Source organism: Rousettus aegyptiacus, unplaced genomic scaffold (genome assembly GCF_014176215.1).
Source record: "Rousettus aegyptiacus isolate mRouAeg1 unplaced genomic scaffold, mRouAeg1.p scaffold_m13_p_3, whole genome shotgun sequence".
Taxonomy (NCBI): Eukaryota; Metazoa; Chordata; class Mammalia; order Chiroptera; family Pteropodidae; genus Rousettus; species Rousettus aegyptiacus.
In genome coordinates, this window is record NW_023416306.1 from 115,504,699 (window position 1) to 115,525,573 (window position 20,875).

General features: G+C 35.2%; 1 protein-coding gene and 1 pseudogene across 2 annotated transcripts in view; both read left to right on the top strand.

The window, feature by feature from the left end:
* Positions 1-20,875, top strand: part of MGA (MAX dimerization protein MGA) — a 126,251-nt gene that overhangs the window by 20,958 nt on the left and 84,418 nt on the right. The window lies entirely within an intron of this gene.
* On the top strand, positions 822-940 carry LOC118600755 (annotated as a pseudogene).

Below are 20,875 nucleotides of genomic sequence, written 5' to 3' on the forward strand. Positions count from 1 at the left end.
TGTTTTGGTGATTGGCTATAATGGGCTTTAAATAATTTTGTTTTGTTTTCCTTTTGCTTTTTTGGGTTCACAGTGCTGCAGAAATTTATTTTGCCAATGTCATGATAGGGTAGCTATTGTTTCTTACATTTGGTAAGTGATACCTTTTGGGACCAGTAAGCTCCCAACTTTACCCTAGAGTCTGGGACCAGTACTGTCCCTGATTAAGGAGAATTTAAGAAGTCCTAGGCTGGTAGTGCAGGTGTAAGTTAGTTTAGGGCTTAAAATTTTTTTGCTATTATAAAAAATGCTGCAGTTCATACTTCTGTAGAACAAATTTCTATACCTGTAATTGCTGGGTTAGAGGTTAAATAAAAGACTGATAATTTATACTTCTACCAAAAGTGTATGAGTTCTTGTTTCTTCGTAGCCTCACCAGTGGTAGATATTGTCTTATTTTTGCCAACTGATAGATGAAAAATGGTAGTTCATTGTTGAGTTTAATTTACCTTTTCTAATTTCTACTGAGATTAGGAATCATTTATTTAGTAGAGTTATTGACATGTGTATTTCTTCACATGTGAATTGCGTTTTCATATCTTAAAAATTTTTGCATGTTTTATACTAGGTCCCCCCCCCTCCCTTTTTAGGATATGTATCATGGTTGGTAATCATTTGTTTGGATATATTTAGGGATTTTTCTTGCAAACTGTCGCTTACATTATTTTATTAATGGGGTTATCCTGCTGTTGTCTAAAAAATTATCTTTCTGTTGTCATAGCTGTATATGTTGTTCATTTTCATTTTTGTATTCCACCAGTTCATTTAAAATAAAATAACTTGTCTACAGCCATGACACCCTGATCAAGCTCGATCCTGTCTGATCTTGGAAGCTAAGCATGGTCGAACCTGGTTAGTACTTAGATGGGAGACCACCTAGGAAGACCAGGTGCTGTAAGTGTAAAAATAAATAAATAAAATGAAATAACTTTTGTGACTTTTAAGGAACATATTCATTATGTAAGCCTAGTTGTGTTTATAAAAGAGCATTTTTGCATATGTTTTATTAATAAAGTTATTAGATTTGCCTGCTTCCTAAGCACTTAAATTTTAAGTGGAGAAAAACAGACAAGCATAGGATGCTTTATCAATGAGATTTTGGGTCTCTACTTAATAGGAACTGGCTTTTATTATATACCTGATAACTTAAGACAGCTTCATTTACATAGTTAAAAGTCTGGAACCACTTGAATTGAGTGAGTGTATCAGGAAGAAACCTTGCTTGAGTTTCTGTTTCTTAGACATTTACAGTATTTTAATTTATCTAGTACCTACTTTTTATAGAACCCTCTGGCAGTTGTTTTGAAGGATAGAGAGATTGAATTTCTTTCCTCTAGGAGTTTAGGATGGGCCATGACCCAAGGTACTCTATGATGTGTTCGGCAAGTGGTAAAGAAACTTCACTGGAGAAAGAAGAAATTATCTGAAGCTGAATAGTCTGCTTAAACTTGGTGGAGAAGCTGTGTAATTTGAGCTGGACCTTGATAGAGGAATGGGATTTTCCCTTGTGCTAAGTACTATGCACATGGCACTTTATGTGAAATTTTTTAATTTACTCTTTCTAACAACCCTATGAGACAGGTATAGTTACTATTCCTATTGTAGAAATGAAGGACCTGGAGATTACAGTGTTTTCAGTGGGGTCCATATATATGTATGAAAATCATAAAAAAGGGTCTGGAAGGATACATACTCAATTTAAATATCGGTTGCCTCTGGGGAAGGAGCACTGAGATTTCGAAGGTGGAGATGAAAAGGAGGCTTTGAAATTTTGAGTTATTGTTTAAAGATATATTACAAAAGAAAAAAATTCTAAAAATAAGAATGTTTTGGAACTAAGATAACAAGAAAGGAAGTCTCAGGTACTAAAGATTTTAGGAAAGAGATCTACTTGCAAAATAGTGTAAGAGAATCAGACTTATATTGGCTCGATGAATTAAAAAATACAGGTATATATTGGGACAAAACATGAGATCACCAATATTATTGAGTTTACATTAGTCTGTCATAGTGGAAAAACATGATTATTATATCCACAAAGGTCATAACATTTTTTGGATACCAACATTGCAGAAGTTAGGGGAAAAAGTTGTTTAGTTAGAGAGTCCAAGCTTACAGAAAATGATTACGATTTCTTGTATTATTGGGACCAGAATTAAAGAGAGTGACTCTTATTTTTTATTTATCTCAAGGTACAATGTTATTTTCTTTCCCCCTATCAATGGGATGTAACATTTATTCATAATGGTGGCAAAGCGGTGTCATTTTTGCTTTCCCAGGGCTTTTATTCACTATCACAGCTAACAAGTGCTGGAGGTAGTATTTGAACCGAGACCATGAGGGTTCAAAGTTCTAGATCTCACCTGCTGTGCTACTAAAAATGGAGACACAGGAATTTCCAATTAAGAAGCAGAGTTTATAGAGGAAGGTCAGTATAAGGTATGTTCAGGGCGTATTCAGTAAACTAGTGTGATTATAGGGCAGAATTTATGACAGGAAATGATGAGAGATAAAAGACGAAGGGGCTTTTGAGACTACAGTGTGGACTGTCTTGAAAATCAGGACAATTAATGGGTCCAAGGATGGATGTAAAGGATTCATTCATTTTCCAAAAATTGCATTGAAATAAAATTTCAGATACATAAAGGATTATTCTTTGAGATAAGAGTGAGTGAACGTGCAGCATTGTGATTTATCCATTCTTTACAAAGGTTCTTTAGCGTCAGCTGATCCTTACAATATACCAGACTCTTCGAAGGAGGGATAAAGTCCTATCTTAGCAATTCTACTTCAGTTTTACATAGGATGTTTCTTTGAGAATGTTACTATCACTTTATGTTGTGGTAAATATATATACATAACATGAAATTTACCAATTTAACTCTTTTAAATTATATAGTTCATTGGCATTAAGTACATTCACAATATTGTGCATCACTACCATCTATGTCCAGAACTTTTCATCTGCCTGCACTGAAACTATACCTGTTAAACTCTAATTCCCCATTCCCTCCTCCTGTAGTTCCTGGCAACCACAATTCTACTTTCTATCTCTGTGAATTTGACTTTGCTAGATACATCACATAAGTGGAATCATGTAAAATATTTGCCCTTTTGTGTCTGGCTTATTTCACTTAGCACAATGTCTTCAAGGTTCATTCATATTGTAGTATGTGTTAGAACTTTCTTCCTTTTTACAGTTGAATAATATTCCATTGTAAGTATATACCACATTTCGTTTATTTGTAGGTGGACATTTGGGTTGCTTCTACATTTGACTGTTGTGAATAATGATGTTACAAATAATAGAGTAGAACTAATTTGTTTGAGTCACTGCTTTCACTGCTTTTAATTATATACCTATAAGTGGAATTGCTGAATTATTTGGTAATGCTGTGTTTAACTTTTTGAGGAATCACCAAGCTGTTTTCCACAGTGACTGCACCACTTTGCATTAATTCCCACCAGCAATACACAAGAGTTCCAGTTTCTTCACTTACTTGCTAGCACTTGTCTTTTTGGTTATAGCCATCTTAATGGGTATGGAGTGGTATTTCATTGTGGTTTTGATTTGCATTACCCTGACTAGTGTTGTGGGGAATATTTTTATGTGCTTATTGGCCATCTGTATCTTGTTTGGAGAAACGTCTATTCAAGTCCTTAGTTTATTTTTTAATTAGATTGTTTGTACCACCGCTTTTTAGATCTAGTAAATCTCAGTTGTCTTTTGGGTTGAACCAAAGGCTCATCACTACCACTTAATTTATAACATATTGATATAAATTGTGGTAGAGAGGACCTTGTTATTAGGAGATTGATATTAACTATTAAGTTATAATTTGGGAAACCACTTAGTCGGGGATGATTAGCTCAGATTGTTCATGACCATCATTATAAATTATCCAAATGTTGCATAATAATCTCTATTGAGAAGATGGAAGTCATTGTTGTAGTCATTGTTGTATTTCTATTCCTTGGTTTTTCTGCAGCTAGGAACTATTCCCGTTTTGATTTCTAGTTTTGACTGAGGGTGTGCTTAATAATAGTTACCTTGCATTTACCCTTTGGCCTCTATCCACTTTCTCTAATTCATTGATGCAGATGAATTTTGATGTTATTAGGGAAATTCTTCACTTGATCACATTACTAATCCTGTAACCTCATGGTAACTCCTAATGGAAATATTTTTCAGTGTGGTTCACCTGATAAAAAGATGAGTAAAGTAATACTTTTACATAAGATGGAATATTACCTCTCTGATCTCATTTTTCTATTATTTTTCCCTCTATTCTCTTCAGCTCTAATGCCTCCTTGATATCCCTCAAACACTCTGGAAAATCGCCCACTCGAGGGCCTTTGCCTGGAATACTCGTCTCCCAGATATGGCTTATTCCTTTACCTCTTCTAAGTCTTTATTTAAATGTTACCTGTTTTGTCAGTCCAAACTTCACTATATAAACTTGTAACCCTTCCGAATACTACTACTAGTCTCCCTTTCCTGCATGATTTCCATAGCATTTAATTACCATATAACATATTATATATAATTTATATAATTACTTGTCTCTCCTCCCGAACCCAAGACTAGGCTCTGTATAAACTTCAGGGAGACAGTAATTTTTATCATTTTGTTCATTGCCATATTTGATAGTACCTGCAAGTGTGCCTGACATGTGGTAGGGGTGACTTTTGAGTGTTAAGAACACATTATAATGTTATTTTAAAAATGAATGCAACAATACTTTGTGTTCTTCCTTCTCATCCTGGGCCTGGTGGGATAGCTCCTGTAAAGGAGGGTGACGAGAAGGGCCATTCTGCCATCAGTGAGATAGTGACCAGAGACTACAACATCACCATTTATTTACAAGCACATCCATGGAGTGGGCTTCAAGAAACATGGCCTTTGAGTAACCAAAGAGATGCAGAAAATTTGCCATGAAGGAGATGGAAACTCTGGATGTGTGCATTGATACCAGGCTCAACAAAGCTGAGCCAAAGAAATAAGGAATGTTTTGTACCCCATCTGTGCGCATTTGTCCAGAAAATGTAATGAGGTTAAGAGTTACCAAACAAGCTCTATACATTGGTTAACTATGTATCTATTACCATTTTCAAAAATCTGCGGAAAGTCAATGTGGATGAGGACTAACTGCTGATGTCAAAATTATAAAACCACACACATACACACTCATGGTGATGCTGTCTTAGAATATGAGTAGGAATATGGTAATTCTTAATTTGGAGAGCAAAAGGATAGCTTTAAAAATTTTATGAGCGCTATATGGATTGCCTCGTTATTAAAAATAATAGGTCTGAATCGAACTTATTTATGTGCTAATAGTGTTGAACATTTTCCATGGTTTTTAAAAATAGTTCACTTTCTTTTGTAAATTTCTTGATTGTTCCATTTACTCATCAAGTTATATTTTTATGGGAATGCGTGTAATTAAGATGTGTCTGTGTATTTTCTTTGTTTTCCATGTTGCTTTAGTTTACAGAACTTTAATTTTTTATGCAGTCAAATCTGTTTTCATTGTGATTTTTTTATTTCTAAGCTTAGAAAATTGGCCTATCTTCCTCTTTTTCCTGTCCAGAGATTTGATAAATATTCACTTTTGTTCTAACTTCTTCCTAAAAGAATGAAAGGGTGTGTAGAGACCATAGAATCTAGGAAATCATAGGCAACTGGTTGCTAACTGAGGTCATGGTTATAGAAGAGATTGACTAGGGAGAGTGTTTAGCTGAAGAGAGAAAAGGAGGGAGAACTCTACAGTGGACCAGCATGTAGGTGATTTACAAAGAATGAGAGTTAAGTAAAGACTAAGAAGGAAGTCAATGATAGAATTATGAGAGAGGGACCTAGCAGTGCCCAAGAATGAAGCAAGTTTTAGGAATGGTAGTGTTTTAGTGGAGAGATGGAAGTGCAGTAAAAGTGCCTACAACTTTAATCTTGAAGAGTTTAGCAGGGAAAGGATGAAAAGAGAATGGGTCACACAGCTTGTGAGATAGGAGGTAGAGTTGAAATTTTTTTGTTTAAGGAATGGAAGAGTTCAGCATATTTATAGAAAAGAGATGTTGTAGTTAGAGGAAAGGGAGATACTAGGTGGGAAAGTTAATTGAAGGTTCCAGAGGAGGTTTGGGGTTCTAGGCTTAAGAGTTTGGGTGGGAATTAATTTTAGAAAGTAAAGATACCTCCTACTTTAAGTGAGATAGGAAGGAGGTAAAAATGGTTGAGGATCTAGGAGTAGGAGAAATGAGATAATTTGGAGGGATTGTGCCTGATGGATACTTTTTAGCTATGCAGTTTATTATAATCAATGAACAATTCAGGCTTTGGTTTTTCACTGTAAAAGAATATTAATGCTTGCTTTGGCCATTTCATAGACTTGATGTGAGTTCAAAATGAAACAAGTTTATGTTAAAATGCTTTAGAAACTTAAAATGTTATACATATCTATAATCCATGTTTGAGAAGGCCATTTGCTTTGTGTAGAGTATACAAAGCTTATTGAGTCAAGATGCTCTAAACAGCAAGAAGCTACAGAAGATTCTGGTGTTTTAGGACCATAGTGTTTGTAAGTCTTAGGTTTCTGAGTCTCGATCATATATCTAGTAGGTTTCTTTACAAGTTAGGAATATTTTTAATAAGTACTGTTGCTAACATTAGCACCTGAAATCATTTAAAACATTGATGGTGAGAATAATTAAGGGAAAAATGTGTGGGAAGGCATGCTTAGAAACAAAGTGAATTTTCAGTGGTTTAAGTTTGGCATGATACAGCAGGGATTCTACATTCTCATGTATGTCTTCTGCTATTTCACTTCTCATAACTTTTGAAAAACTAAACTTCAAGTTTATATATGAACTCTTAAGTTCAGTGTTTGGGACTGATTAATGCTTAGCTCTTTTCCATGTTAATGTGTCCTCATGACACATAGGTATAGTTTTTTTTTTTCTTTTATATATGGAGGATGTGTATCACATGGTATTTAGTGGAAAAAAATAGGTTTGGATTGTGCTTTTCTTAGCACTCTAGATTCCTTTAGCATTTCCATTGCTTTGCCCTTTTCAGTCGTGGGTTTCTGTTTATGATTTCTGGATGCTGAGGATGATTGGAGAAAATCATTTAATTGAGCTGATTGTTCCACTACTGATATACGTGCTGGTTACTCTAATTTGGCTCTTGATGTTTTAATTAATTACCATGAATATTTCTTGGGATATTGACTCTCACTCATTCTCCAGACAGAGAAATATGTGATATTGTTTCACTGTGTACCCTTATTCATTTATTCAAATATATTTGGGTGTCTATTGTGTGCCTGGCCAATATGCCAATGAATAGAAAAATTTAAGAGAGAGAGAATAATAGTGTCAAATACAGTACATGGTTATAGAAAAATAAAGACAGGAAAAATATTGATTTGATTTGGTGATTAAGAAGTTGTGGTGACCTTAAGAGCAGTTTCAGTAGGAGGTTAAGGGTGGAATCCCCCTTACAGTTGGTAAAAGAGTGGCAAATGATAAAGGAGGAGGGGAAGAAGAAGATAAAGGAAAGGGGAGTGAGTGAGAGGAAATAGAGGAGAGTGAGAGGGCAAAAGAATGAGAGGGGAAAAGAGCAAGAAGGAAGAGAGGCGGGAGAGTTGAGTGGTGGAAGGAGGAAAGGATAACAAAGGAAAGAGAGGGAAGGAGAAAAAAAGAATAATTTCTCTTTGATAAGGTTTGCAGAGAAGAGGAAGACTGGATGGGAACCAGGAAGGAATTTCTTTTTAGGATAAGGCCTGGCTTTGTATATGTGCTGAGGGGGAAAGGTGCTAACAGGGAAGGAGAGGTTAAAGATTCAAGATGTGGTATGGTTAAAAGAGGTAGGAAGGAGGTGGGAGTTACAGTGTGGGTCAATTACAGGTGGATGGGCTGGCATTGAACAGGAGGAGGAGGACCTCATTTTCTAGGACTGAAACAAAAATAAGTAAGGAGAGATACGAATATAGATAAGATTACAAGAAGGGTCATGGGGGTTGAGGGAGGTCCGAATAAAAGATCTGAATCAAGATTGTTGGTGTAAAGTGAAGGGCTTGGGCAGGAGATGACTGGGGGGCTTGAGCTGAGAAAGTGATTGAAAGAGTTGTTGAGGGGAATGAAAGAGGGAATTTATCCAGTTTATTTTAAAGGAAAAAAGTTGGAGACTTGATAGTGATATCAGTGTATCTAGTGTGGTTTTTCTTTAGAGTAGCTCAGTATCCAGAAACAGTATTTACCTGGAGCTGTGGTTTTGTGATCGGATTCAGAGAAAGAGGTGCAAATATGAAATTGCTGCTCAGAGATTTAGATGTCCAACTATAGGATCTGGGTTGGGAGGAATCAGGATTTGAAGGACAGGAGTTTTCTGTAAAGTGATAGAGTAAGTAGGTCAGAGTAAAATTTTTGTGAGTTATTAGAGAAATCAAAGGGGAACAGTTTTGAACAATGATAAGATCCAGAAGAATAGATGCCTCAAATAGAGTTGAACTAAAAATCTTTGCAATTGAAGTTTTGTTCATTCTAATGTACAGTAATTGGATAGGTTATCTTTATGGACATTGAAATCTCTCAGGATTGTGATAGGAGATTTAATAGAGAAGACTGAACAAGGCTTCCAGGTCTTCAGTAAATGAGGAGCTAGGACTAAGGGATCAGAAGATGCTAATGAAGAGAAGATATATCTTGAAGGTGGGACCACAAAGGAGGATGGTCATGATCTAAAGATACAGTAGGAAGGGAAGTGAATACCAGTCACTTCTGGCTCTATGGGGCTATGGATTGCAGCAGTAAAGAGAGAGAACTGTGAGAAAATCTTTAGGGTGGAACTAAGTTTTAAGTCAAGGTAAACAAGTAGAGCATTGTTCAAAAAGATTGAGGCAGACTAGGGTATAGAAACAAGAGAATGGTTATTATCTGTTGGTAGGTAATGAAAAAGATATGGGGTGATAGTATGGAAGAAACCAAGGCTGAGGACAGTTTAACAAGGAAGGCAGATAATGGTGGGGATGTTATTGCCTTTGTATGTTGGCAGTTACTCATTGGGCTCAATTGTTTGAACTTTGACACAAGTTAATACCGGAAATGATTTAATGTCCTAGATAGTATTTGACTTGATCTTATAAAGGTGGTAAAGGCTTTGTATAAAATTAATGGCAGGGGTAACAAAGGCCCTATTCTGGGTGAGAGATTGATGTCCTCAGCAGATTTAAATTCCCTTGTTAGGCTCCCAGGAGGAATATGTAGAAGGGCCAATTGTGTCTAAGAACTCCCATGATTCTTGAAGATGGGCTATAAACCCATGTTGGGTGTTGGGATGGGGTGACAAAGATCATTTTAGAGTGATTATCTGCTTAAAATTGAACGGCTTGTGTATATAAACTTGAAACAAAAAGAAATGAATAATTACTATGTTAGGGTGTTGGGATATAGATTAATTTTTTATTTCAAAAATATTCTATAATTTTTGTTAAAAATTAAAAAGAAAAATGAAATAGGGACTTTTGGAGAGCTTCTATGTGAATTAAGAGTAGTGGTTGCAAGACCAGAAAACCCAACCTAAACTGACTTAAAAAGAAAACATTTTCTTTTATGTTAACTAAAAAGTTCAGGGAAAGCGCTGGGTTCAGGCATGGATTTTGTAGTTTAAATGATGTCACCAGAACCTAGTCTGTTTCATTCTATGAACTCAGATCTACTCTCCACTGTGTATTGATTTGATCTTTAGGTTTCTTATGGCAGTAAGATGGCTGAAAAAGCTCCACTTGCTGCCCTTCCAGTACAAGTGCAACAACTCAAATGAAAGTCCTGAGTCTGTCATTGACTGGTTGAGACATGTGTTCATCTTTGACTTAGGTATAGACAGGAATGTAATGCCCTGATTGACTTAGATCTAGGTCACTAGTAGTTATGGGTTAGGATCAGTATTTCTCTTGCTGCTTTGGACTTCTTTATATACAGAAGAATAATCTTATATCTGAATTTTCCTGTGTCTAGAATTTTCCTGTGCTTTTAGAACAATCTGGATATTTGAGATTTTGTTTAATTAGTATTTCTACAACAAATTCAGTGATTACTGAGCTTTGCAAAGGGCATAGTTCTAGGTACTTTTGGCAATCCTAAATTGAATAAACCTAATCTTTACTTTTAAGGAGGTGGCTGCCTAGAAGGATTATTAGTGTGTGTTCGGCTTCTTTCCATCACAAGTAACAAAGAGATATTTGAGTGTCTTTTAAGAACTGGGTGCTCATTTCACAAGTCCACATGGTAAAAGGGAGCCTGGAATCCCACAGTAATCCAGGATGAGCAGCATGGATCTAAGCCTTTGGAAACTGAAGGAATCCACTGAAGCTGTAGATACTATATTTTCTTATAGCCTTTACAGCATGAAACTTTGCCATTCTCCCCTTATACTGGGGTTTTATAGTGTCTTCTTTGGTCTCTGGTTATACCATTCCTTTCCCATCCAATCCTTGACTTCACCCTCTTCTTTGTATATGCTTTTTCTTACCTTACGGTTTCATATCATATATGGTCCGTGTTATCATATGACCTATTCTTTGACAATGTTTTAGTTTCTGTTCTTCCCGACTATGTGAGTCCCTCTTACCACTTTCCATCAGTTGGGAGAGAGAGAGAGAGTGCATTTGTACATCTAAGAAAGATAATCTGTCTATCATTCTTGGGCTAAGCTCTTTAGCAAGCTTCTTCCTCATAGGCTGATGGCCAGTCTGTAGAACTGGTGACCTAGGCTCTCCAGGGCCAGGGTCATGTGGCACTTACCTGGAGGTTAGGAAATAATATGAAATAAGAGGCCATCACACTGCTCCTTAGTATGTAAGGAACTGTTGGTAGAGTTTTAACCTTGAAGGAGAATTGTGTTTCTATTGACCAATCTGTCCAGTATGGTAAGAACTAGATTGCTGTGCATCAAAATAGAATTACACGAAACAATCTTTAAGCATTTAGAAGGTGGCCAATGTTTATCTGGCAAGGACATGAAGACAGTTCCTGATTGTACCAGACTTTTAAGAATGAGGAAGATGTCAGGAGGAGGAGATTAGGGAGAATGTTGTGCGTTAATGGGCTATGAAGGCAGGGAGAAGATGCTAAAGCAGTGGCAATTGAAAATCCAAAGGGCAGGTAAAAAAAAAAATGTGTGGAGCATATTTGGTCCAGCATATAGTAATAATAAGAAAGAAAGCTGAATTCAGGATATTGAGGTATTTTTATGCTAAGTAAGCCAAGGAGTTTAGGTACAACTTGGTGTTCATTGTTTAACTGTCCTATGAGAATTTTCAGATGAGTAAAGTTTAGTCCAGAGAAGTGATAGAATTTTTTTTTTTTGGTAGTTGAGATAAGATTGCACATCATTCAAATCTTAATTTTGTGACATTAATACCTTTTTTCCACATCCTCACCAGCATTTCTCTCTCTCTCTCTCTCTCTCTCTCTCTCTCTCTCTCTCTCTCTCTCTTGGTAATAGCCATTCTAACAGGCACGAGGTGATATCTCTGGGAGTAGAAATTTTTTGCATTGTTTTAACTCTTGACAGCATGGGATGTGTATGCAGCTTGATGTTACTTCTGGTTCAAACTGTGTTTTCATTGAAATGACTTTGTTACAATATAAGTATAATCACTGTTTTGCCTTTTGATTTTAGGTTGAATTCGTTGAGAGACATTATCAAGTCTGTCGGAAAAGCTGATTTCCAAAGTTTTCATTGTTTTATATTAGTGCTTGAGAGTGGTTCTTCTCATTTGGAGATATTTCAGCTTGAAAAAGTTTCATTAAGACTCTACCACTGCTAAGCCTGCTAATGCCTTAGTGGCAGGGCAAATCAAGATATTCATCTATTTCTGACAAAAATTCATGGAATCAAAGGTGATTAAATACATGGGAGTAAAGTCAACCATTGATACTACTGGTTGAATAACACATGATAGATTCAGATATTATCTGGAAAGTATCTTCTAATGAATGATGCAATGAAAAACCATAAGCTTTAAAGCCTTTTAAATTGTTCAATTAAGCCTTTTCCTGCCCACATGAATTTTTACCACCTCAGTTGTAACATCTTAGCAGACTTCATTTCACTTCAGGTTGCATTGAATTAGTGCTTTCCCAGCTTCTTTGAAAATATTCTTATTTATTGTTGTTCCATGCAGATAATTCACACAGACTAATTTAGTCACTTCAAAACTTGTATTGTCTTCAAATAAACAACTTCTCAAAAAGCAATAATTGGTAACTCCTGTCAGCTCATTAAGAGCCAAGAAAAACACTCAAAATCATTTACCTTGATATTGTGGTTGGGTTTTTTTTTTTTTTTTTGATGCTATTTTTTAAAAAAATTTTCAGGTGTACATTATAATATCATATCTGTATATTCTGTTGTGTGTTTACCATTCAAAGTCCAGTTTCCTTCAGCTACCATATATTTGATCTCCTTTACCCACTTCACCCTTCCCCTACCCCCTATATTTGACTCCTTTTGCCCCATCTACCTCTCCCCTCCTCCCCCATCCCCTACTTTCTGGTAACCACTAGCCTATAGTCCATGTCCATGAGTCTCTGTTTGTTTTTCCCGTTCATTTGTTGCTTTTAGGTTTATATCCCACATGTAAGTGATATGTGATTTTCAATTTTTTCTGTCTGGCTTATTTTGCTTAGTATGATTATTTCAAGGTTCATCCATGTTGTTGCAAATGGCAGTATTTCATCTCTTATGACTGAGTAATATTCCATTGTATATATGTACCACAGCTTCTTTAGCCAATCATTTATTGTAGGACATTTCGGTTGCTTCCATGTCCTGGCCACTGTGAATAGTGCTGCTATGAACATTGATGTGCAAATATCTTTATGTATATGAGTTTTCAAGTCTTTGGGGTAAATACCCAGTAGAGAGATTGCTGTATCATATGGTAGATCCATTCTTAGTTTTTTAAGGAACCTCCATACTGTTTTCCATAGTGGCCATACCAATTTTCAGTCTCACCAGCAGTGTATGAGGGTTCCTGTTTCTCTACATCCTCTCTAGCATTTATTATTACTTGTCCTGTTGATTATAGCTATTCTACCAGGTGTGAGATGTTATCTCATTGTGGTTTTGATTTGCATTTCCCTAATAGCTAGTGATGTTGGGAATCTTTTCATATATTTGCTGGCCATTTGCATGTCCTCTAGAGAGAAGTGTCTGTTTATGTCCTCTGCCTATTTTTTGATTAGATCGTTTGTTTTCTTTTGTTGTTATTGGGTCATATGAGTTCTTTGTATATTTTGGATATTAGGCCCTTATTGGAGGCGTTGCTTGCAAATGTATTTTCCCATTTGGATGGTTGTCTCTTTACCTTGTTGACAGTTTTTTTTTTTTTTCACTGAGCAGAAGCTTTTTAGTTTGATGTAGTCCCAGTCATGTATTTTTGCTTTTAGTTCCCTTGCCTTTGAGGGAAAATTCATAAAATCCTTTTAAGTCCAAGGTCCTTCAGTTTTGTTCCTATGTTTTCTTCTATGCATTTTATTGTTTCAGGTCTTATATTCAGGTCTTTAATTCACTTAGAGTTAATTTTAGTGTGTGGTGATAGACAACAGTCTATAGTTTCATTCTTTTGCAGGTAGCTTTCCACTTTTCCCAGCACCATTTATTGAAGAGGCTTACCTTTCTCCATTGTGTGTTTTTGGCATCTTTATTGAAAATTATTTGCCCATATAAATATGGGTTTACTTCTGGACTCTCGATTCTGTTCCACTGGTTTGTGTGTCTGTTTTTTAGCCATTACCATGCCGTTTTGATTACTGTCGCTTTGTAGTATAATTTGAAGTTGAGCAGAGTGATGCTTCCAACCTTATTCCTTTTTCTCAGGATGGCTTTGGCAGTTCAGGGTCTTTTGCACTTCCATACAAATCTGATGATTTTTTTTGTTCTATTTTTTAAAAAAATGCCCATTGGATTTTGATGGGGATTGTATTAAATCTATATAATGCTTTAGGTAATACGGTCATTTTAACTATGTTGATTCTTCCAATCCAAGAACATGGAATAGCTTTCCATTTCTTTTTATCTTCTTTGATTTCTTTTAACAGGGTCTCGTACTTTTATAGGGCCTTCCTGTGTTTCGTTAAATTTATTCCTAGGTATTTTATTCCTTTTGTTGCAGTTGCAAAAGGAATTATTTTTTTCTGCTTTTTCTGACACTTCATTATTAAAGTATAGGAATGCTATGGATTTTTGAATGTTGATTTTGTATCCAGAGACTTTACTGTATTTGCTTATTGTTTCTAGTAGTGTTCTTCTGGATCTTTAGGGTTTTCCATATAGAGAATCATGTCATCCACAAATAGTGACAGTTCGACTTCTTCGTTTCCTATTTGGACACCTTTTATCTCTTTTCTCTTGTCTGATTGCACTTGTTAAATCCTCCAATGTTATATTGAATAACAGTGGTGACAGTGGACAGCCAGCCTTGCCTTGTTCCTGATCTTAGAGGGAAGGTTTTTAGTTTTTCACCATTAAGTATAATGTTGGCTGAGTGTTTGTCATGCATGGCCTTTAATATATTAAGGTACTTTCCTTCTATACCACTATTGATATGATCATATGATTCTTATTTTTTAATTTGTTTATGTGGTGTATCACGTTAATCGATTTGTGAATGTTGACGCATCTCTGTGCCCCTGGGATGAAGCCCACTTGATTGTGGTGTATAATCGTTTTAATATGCTGCTGTATTCGGTTTACCTAGTATCTTATTTAGGATTTTTGCATATGTGTTCATGAGAGAGATCAGTCTGTAGTTTTCTTTTCGTGTGTTATCTTTACCAGATTTTGGTATCAGAGTAATTAATATTGTCCTCATAAAATGAGTTGGGAAGCATTGCCTCCTTGTCAATTTTTTAAAAGAGTTTGAGGAGAATAGGTATTAAATCTTCTTTGAATGTTTGGTAGAATTCACTGGTGAAGCCATCTGGTCCTGGACTTTTACTTTTTGGTAGGTTTTTGATGATTGTTTCAATTTCCAAACTGCTGATTGGTCTATTTAGGTTTTCCAGTTCTTGATTCAGTCTAGGAAGAGTGTATCTTTCTAAGTACTGGTCCATTTCTTCCAGGTTATTCAATTTAGTGCTATATACTTTTTCATAGTATTTTTGTATGATTCTTTGTATTTCTGCGATGTCGGTCATAATTTCCTCTCTTTCATCCCTGGTTTTGTTTATTTGTGTCCTTTCTCTTTTTTATTTAGTGAGTCTAGCCAGGGGTTTGTCAATTTTATTAACCTTTCAAAGAACCAGCTCTTTGCTGCATTTATTTTTTCTATTTTTTTTTCAATTTCATTTAATTCTTCTCTAATTTTGATTATTTCCTTGCTTCTGCCAACTTTAGGCTTCATTTGTTCTTCCTTTTCTAGTTTTTTAAGATGAAGTGTTAGGTTGTTTATTTGGGCTTGTTCTTGTTTTTGGAGGTAGGCTTGTAATGATATGAACTTTCCTCTTATGACTGCTTTTGCTGTGTTCCAAAAATTTTAATATGTTGTGCTATCATTATCATTCATTTCTATGTATCTCTTGATCTGTCTTTTTATTTCTTCCCTGACTCAGTTATTCTTCAGTAGCATGTTGTTTAATTTCCATGTATTTGTGGTTCTTCCTGATTTCTTTTTGCAGTTTATCTCTAGTTTCAGAACATTATGATCAAAGAATATGGTTGGTATGATTTCAACCCTCTTATATTTGTTGAAGCTATCTCTGTGTCCCAGTATGCAGTTGATTCTTTTATTATTATTATTTTATTTCTTTTTTGTTTTTATAGAATGTTATTTTTTAAGTTTATTCAGGTAACATCGGTTAATACAATTATATAATTTGCAGGTGTACATTATAATTTGACATCTATATATTCTATTGCGTGATTACCACCCTGGTTGATTCTTGAGAATATTCAGTGTGCACTAGAGAAGAATGTATAAGAAGCTGTTTTGAGATGGAAGGCTTTGTAAATGTCAATTATGTCCAGTTGGTCTAATGTGTCATTTAAGGATGTTATTTCCTTATTGATTTTCTGTTTGGATGATCTGTCCATATCCGACAGTGGGGTATTTAGGTCCCTTACTACGATAGTGTTTTGGTCTCTTTCTCCCATTAGTTCTGTTAGTAATTGCTATACATATTTTGGGGCTCCCTGATTGGGAGTGTAGATATTAATAAGTGTTATGTCTTCTTGGTGCATGATTCTCTTTATCATTATGAAGTGTCCTTCAATATCTTTCCTTACCTTTTTTTATTTTGAAGTCCATTTCATTTGATATTAGTGCTGCTATTGCCATTTTTCTCTGAATGCCATTTGCTTGAAATATCAATTTCCACCCTTTCGCTTTGAGTCTATATTTGTCTTTGGAGCTGACATGTATCTCCTGGAGGCAGCATATGGTTGGGTTTTGTTTTTTGATCCATTCTGCAACTCTGTACCTTTTTATTGATAAGTTCAGTCCATCTACATTTAGGGTGATTATTGAAATATGAGGTATTATAGCCATTTTATCTTTTCCTTTCTGGCAACTTGGTGTTTCCATTGCTCCTTTGTCCTTGTGTTTCTGGTTTATTAATTAAAAAAAATTTTTTTTTTTAATTTTGGTTGGCTTTTGTGGGTTTTCCTTCTGGGTCTCCTTGTTTTAGGTTATATACTTCAGTTCTGAATCTTTGGTGTATGGTCACCATTACAAATATGTAAAGGATAGTTTGTGTGTGTGTGTGTGTGTGTGTGTGTGTGTGTGCGCGTGCGTGCGCGTGCACACACACACACACACATACATACATACATACAGTCGTCCATTTTCTTTTGCATGTGCCTTATCTCCACTCCCCTTTGTGAATTTGGATCTTGGAATCCTCCCCTTTTCAGTCATTATTATCTCAGTTTGTCCCTATGAATGCTGAATGTTCATTACTATCTTGCTATAGCAATTCTCTTTTTATTATTTAAGCTTATAATGCCCTGTTCTTAGTAAGGATTGACTCCTCTGCTTCTATTTGCCTGATAGTCCACTTTACTCCTAATTATGTTTTTTTTTTTTTCCATTTTGTTTTAGGTGAGCTGACCCCTTTCCGTATTTCCTGTAGTACAGGCCTTGTAGTGGAGAAAACCTTCAATTTTTGTATGTCTGGAAAGGTTTTGTAGACATTTAATCTTGCTTGCTACCCTCAGTTTTAGTCCCTGTCAGTGTCAGCAATAGTTTTGGCAGTGTTTGCTCAGATTCCCCTGGAGCTCCGCAGTGATCAGTCTTGGAGAGTATGGGGGGAGGGGCCCTCTGTGTAGGGAGTTGGGGGCTGCAGCTCAACCTCGGTTTTGCAACCGCGGCTTGTAGAAATCAGCTGTTGTTTCTCTGCCATCCTGTTTGCTTCTCTGCTTTCTGCCCTGATGACTGGGCCCTGCTGCCAGCTGCATGGAACTCACAGCTCTCCATGGAAAGACTGTTCAGGGAAGTTGCCACATCTTCTCTCCCTCCTTTAGGGAGCTATGGAGGCTGCTAGAGATAGCTTCTTTATTTCTTCCATTCCACTGCCTGACCCTTGGGGTTCTGACCTCTGGTAGTTCTTATAGGCAGATCCCACACTCAGATGTGCTGGTGTGCAGTTTGGGTACTTTTTGTTGAGTTTTAGATGTTCAGCTTATTGTTGTTTCAAGGGGTGAAATCTGGGGATGTCTCTCACTCCACCATGTTTCCGTTCAAGTTGCGGTTGTTTTTTAATTGATAATTAAATGTTTTTTAAATATTGTTACCAATGTCTTCCATTCTTTCAGCTACTTTTTTTAAAGGTATCATTCTTGTCAAAAGGCTTATAGACTAAATTTATTTTCTCGAGGCACATTTCTTTGGCTGCTATAAACATGATTTAACTTACCATTGATAAAAAGCTTACTTTGGTTGCATCTTCATTTTTATGAAGAAATTCAACCGTGATGAGATCTATTTAAATTTTCTAATTCTTCTGACTGTTCTCCTGTGATTTGGAAATATTGTGATGAGTGCTTAGTCTGGTAATGTTTATGTATATTGTATTCTTTAAGGATGGCTGTAATGGCATTGTATAATAAACAATACTTTGCCATCTAATATAACAAGATTATCTACAATCCAATGTATCTTAAGAGTATGACGCTTGAAGCTCATTTTTATTTTCTTGTTCTGACTTGAAGGGTATGCACAGGTAATAAAAAATAAAACATATGGTGGTAAGCATAGTGCTTGAAAAGCTATGCGATTGTAACTGCATCACTCTACTTTGGAATGCTCTGAGCAGCAATGCAAAACTGTAAGAGTGCCATATACGGTCTCTTGTAAGTACTTAAGCCTGCCATTGTAAAAGCAGACATAGACATTATGTAAGTAAGTGTGACAGTGTATAAAATTTGAATTGTATAAAATTTTTATATTATGAAATAGTACTCTTTTTTTAACTGTTTAAAAATGTAAAAGTCATTCTTGGCTTATGGGGTGTACTAAAATAGGCAGAGGGCCCTAGTTGGGCTATAGGCTATAATAGTTTGCTAACTTCTACCTTATTCCAAAAGAATAAGTCTATGGGAGAAAAATGCTTGATAGAGGCAGGTCTGTGAGGGAAATTATTCTGGATGACATTTTGACAACCCTTAAATCATACTATTTTATTTTTCAATTACAGTTGACATTCAACATTATATTAGATTCAGGTGTACAGTGTAGTGGTTAGACACTCTTATAATTTACGAAGTGATTCCTCTGATTAGTGTACATAGTGCTTGGCTCCATACATAGTGCTTACAACATTATTGACCATATTTCCTATGCTGTACTTTACATTCTCTTGACTGTTTCGTAGCTACCAATTTGTACTTAATGCCTTCACCTTTTTCACCCAGCTCCTCCAACCTCCCTTCCACATATACGATAACCATCAGTTTGTTCTCTGTGAGTCTGTTTCTGTTTCGTTTATTTTGTTCTTCAGATTCCACCTACAGGTGAGGTCATATAGTATTTATCTTTCTCCATCTGACTTATTTCACTTAGCATAATATCCTCTAGGTCTATCTTTGCTGCATTAAATTATACTGTTTATATTGGTTTATGTCAGGATTGATATTATCTTAGAAGAAAAAAAAAGATTGAAAGTTTATATAGTTTGGTTTTTACTTATTTAAAGAAAGACTTGTACAATTTTGTGTGTGTGGTTTTTTTTTCTTTTTTTTTGTATAGTGCCTGAAGAGCTCTTAGGCTTCTGAGTTTCTAATCTTAGGTCTTTTATGTGAACAAGTATGTTCACATACGAATGTGAACTGTGAACAAGTATGAATATGAACTTTCTTTTTACATAAGAAAAGTGTGTTAAGATTTTTGAACTGATTTTTAAAACATGTAATGCACTGCTCTTACTTCGGTTTGAAATTTTAATCTCGGCTGTTTTTGCATAGGATAGGAAGTAAAATAAGTTTTCATTTTTGTAACTTTTTGTTTCCATAAGTCTCAACAAGTAATGAAGTTGTAGGAAGTTTTGACAGAGTTCTTTGAAATTGTAAGTCGGTGGAATTTATCTCCACAGATAATTCAGGAAAGCTAAGTACACTCTTAGTATAGCTATGGTACAAAATCCTTTATTAGGGTTGGGTGAAAACCACATAATCCTTTGTTACTTCTTTTTTTGTGTGTGTGTAGTTGTGATTGTTCATTCTTTATTGTTAATTTTTTAAAATAGAATTTTGACAAGCTATTATAGCTTAACTGTTAGAGATGTATTAAATTAAACAAGTCAATAACAGCTTAAAAAGATAAGAATCAATACAAATGTGAGTTTATTTTTTTCATTAGCTATATAAATAAAAGTGCTTTTGATTATTTTACTGCTTTTTGGTAATAAACTTAGTATTTATATGGTATTTTCTATTTTCAGAACACTTTATGAAGTGATTTAAAAAATTATTGATTTTCTTAAAAGTCATTTAAGTGGGAGAATATAGATAGAATAGGGAAAAACAACCTTAATATTCAGAATGTATATAAAAGACATATTTAGGGCTCAGAGACAATTATTATAAAGTTTTAATTGTATTGGTTATTGTAGAAAAATATTTAATTAAATACATATGTATCATGTGATAGAAGTAAAAAATAAAATTCCTGCACTGTAGATCAGTGTGGTGATTTTTGAAGAATCTTACTTTAAATCCATTGCTCTAAGTCTCCTAAGAAAGTATACAACCTAGTGTTTTGGGACTGATCTTTTTAAATTTTATTTATTTTATATATTTGCTTTAAAAAAACAAATGACTAATATTTTTGAAGTTATACATAATTAAGAATTCAACAATAGCTAACAGTTATTGAATGATTAATTATACATGTGCTATTCTCTGTAGCCCATGTACCATTCTCTGTGTTTTACATTTATTTATATCTCATTTAATGCTCTTAACAGCTCTTTGAAGTAGGAACTGTTAAATTATTTTCATTTTATAGACAAGGAAACAAAAGAATTATAGACAAGGCACAAAAGAATGAAATAATTTTCTCAAGTCACGCAATCAGGAAATAGCAGAGTTAGGATTCATTGTGACTCCAGAATCTTTGTTTCTTATCCACTTTATGGAACTGCTTTGGTCTGTCTGCTGTTGACTATCTTTTTCAAAGTCTGATCACTTAAATGGTGCATTTATAGAGCCTGTACTTTAGAAAAACTACTCTTTGGAACCTTGGTGTTTCTTCTATTCTTGCTTTTAATCTTATCTGCCTACTCTCCCATCTCGTTTCCCCCCTTTTTCCAGTAGTGAGATACGGTATAGATCAAGGGG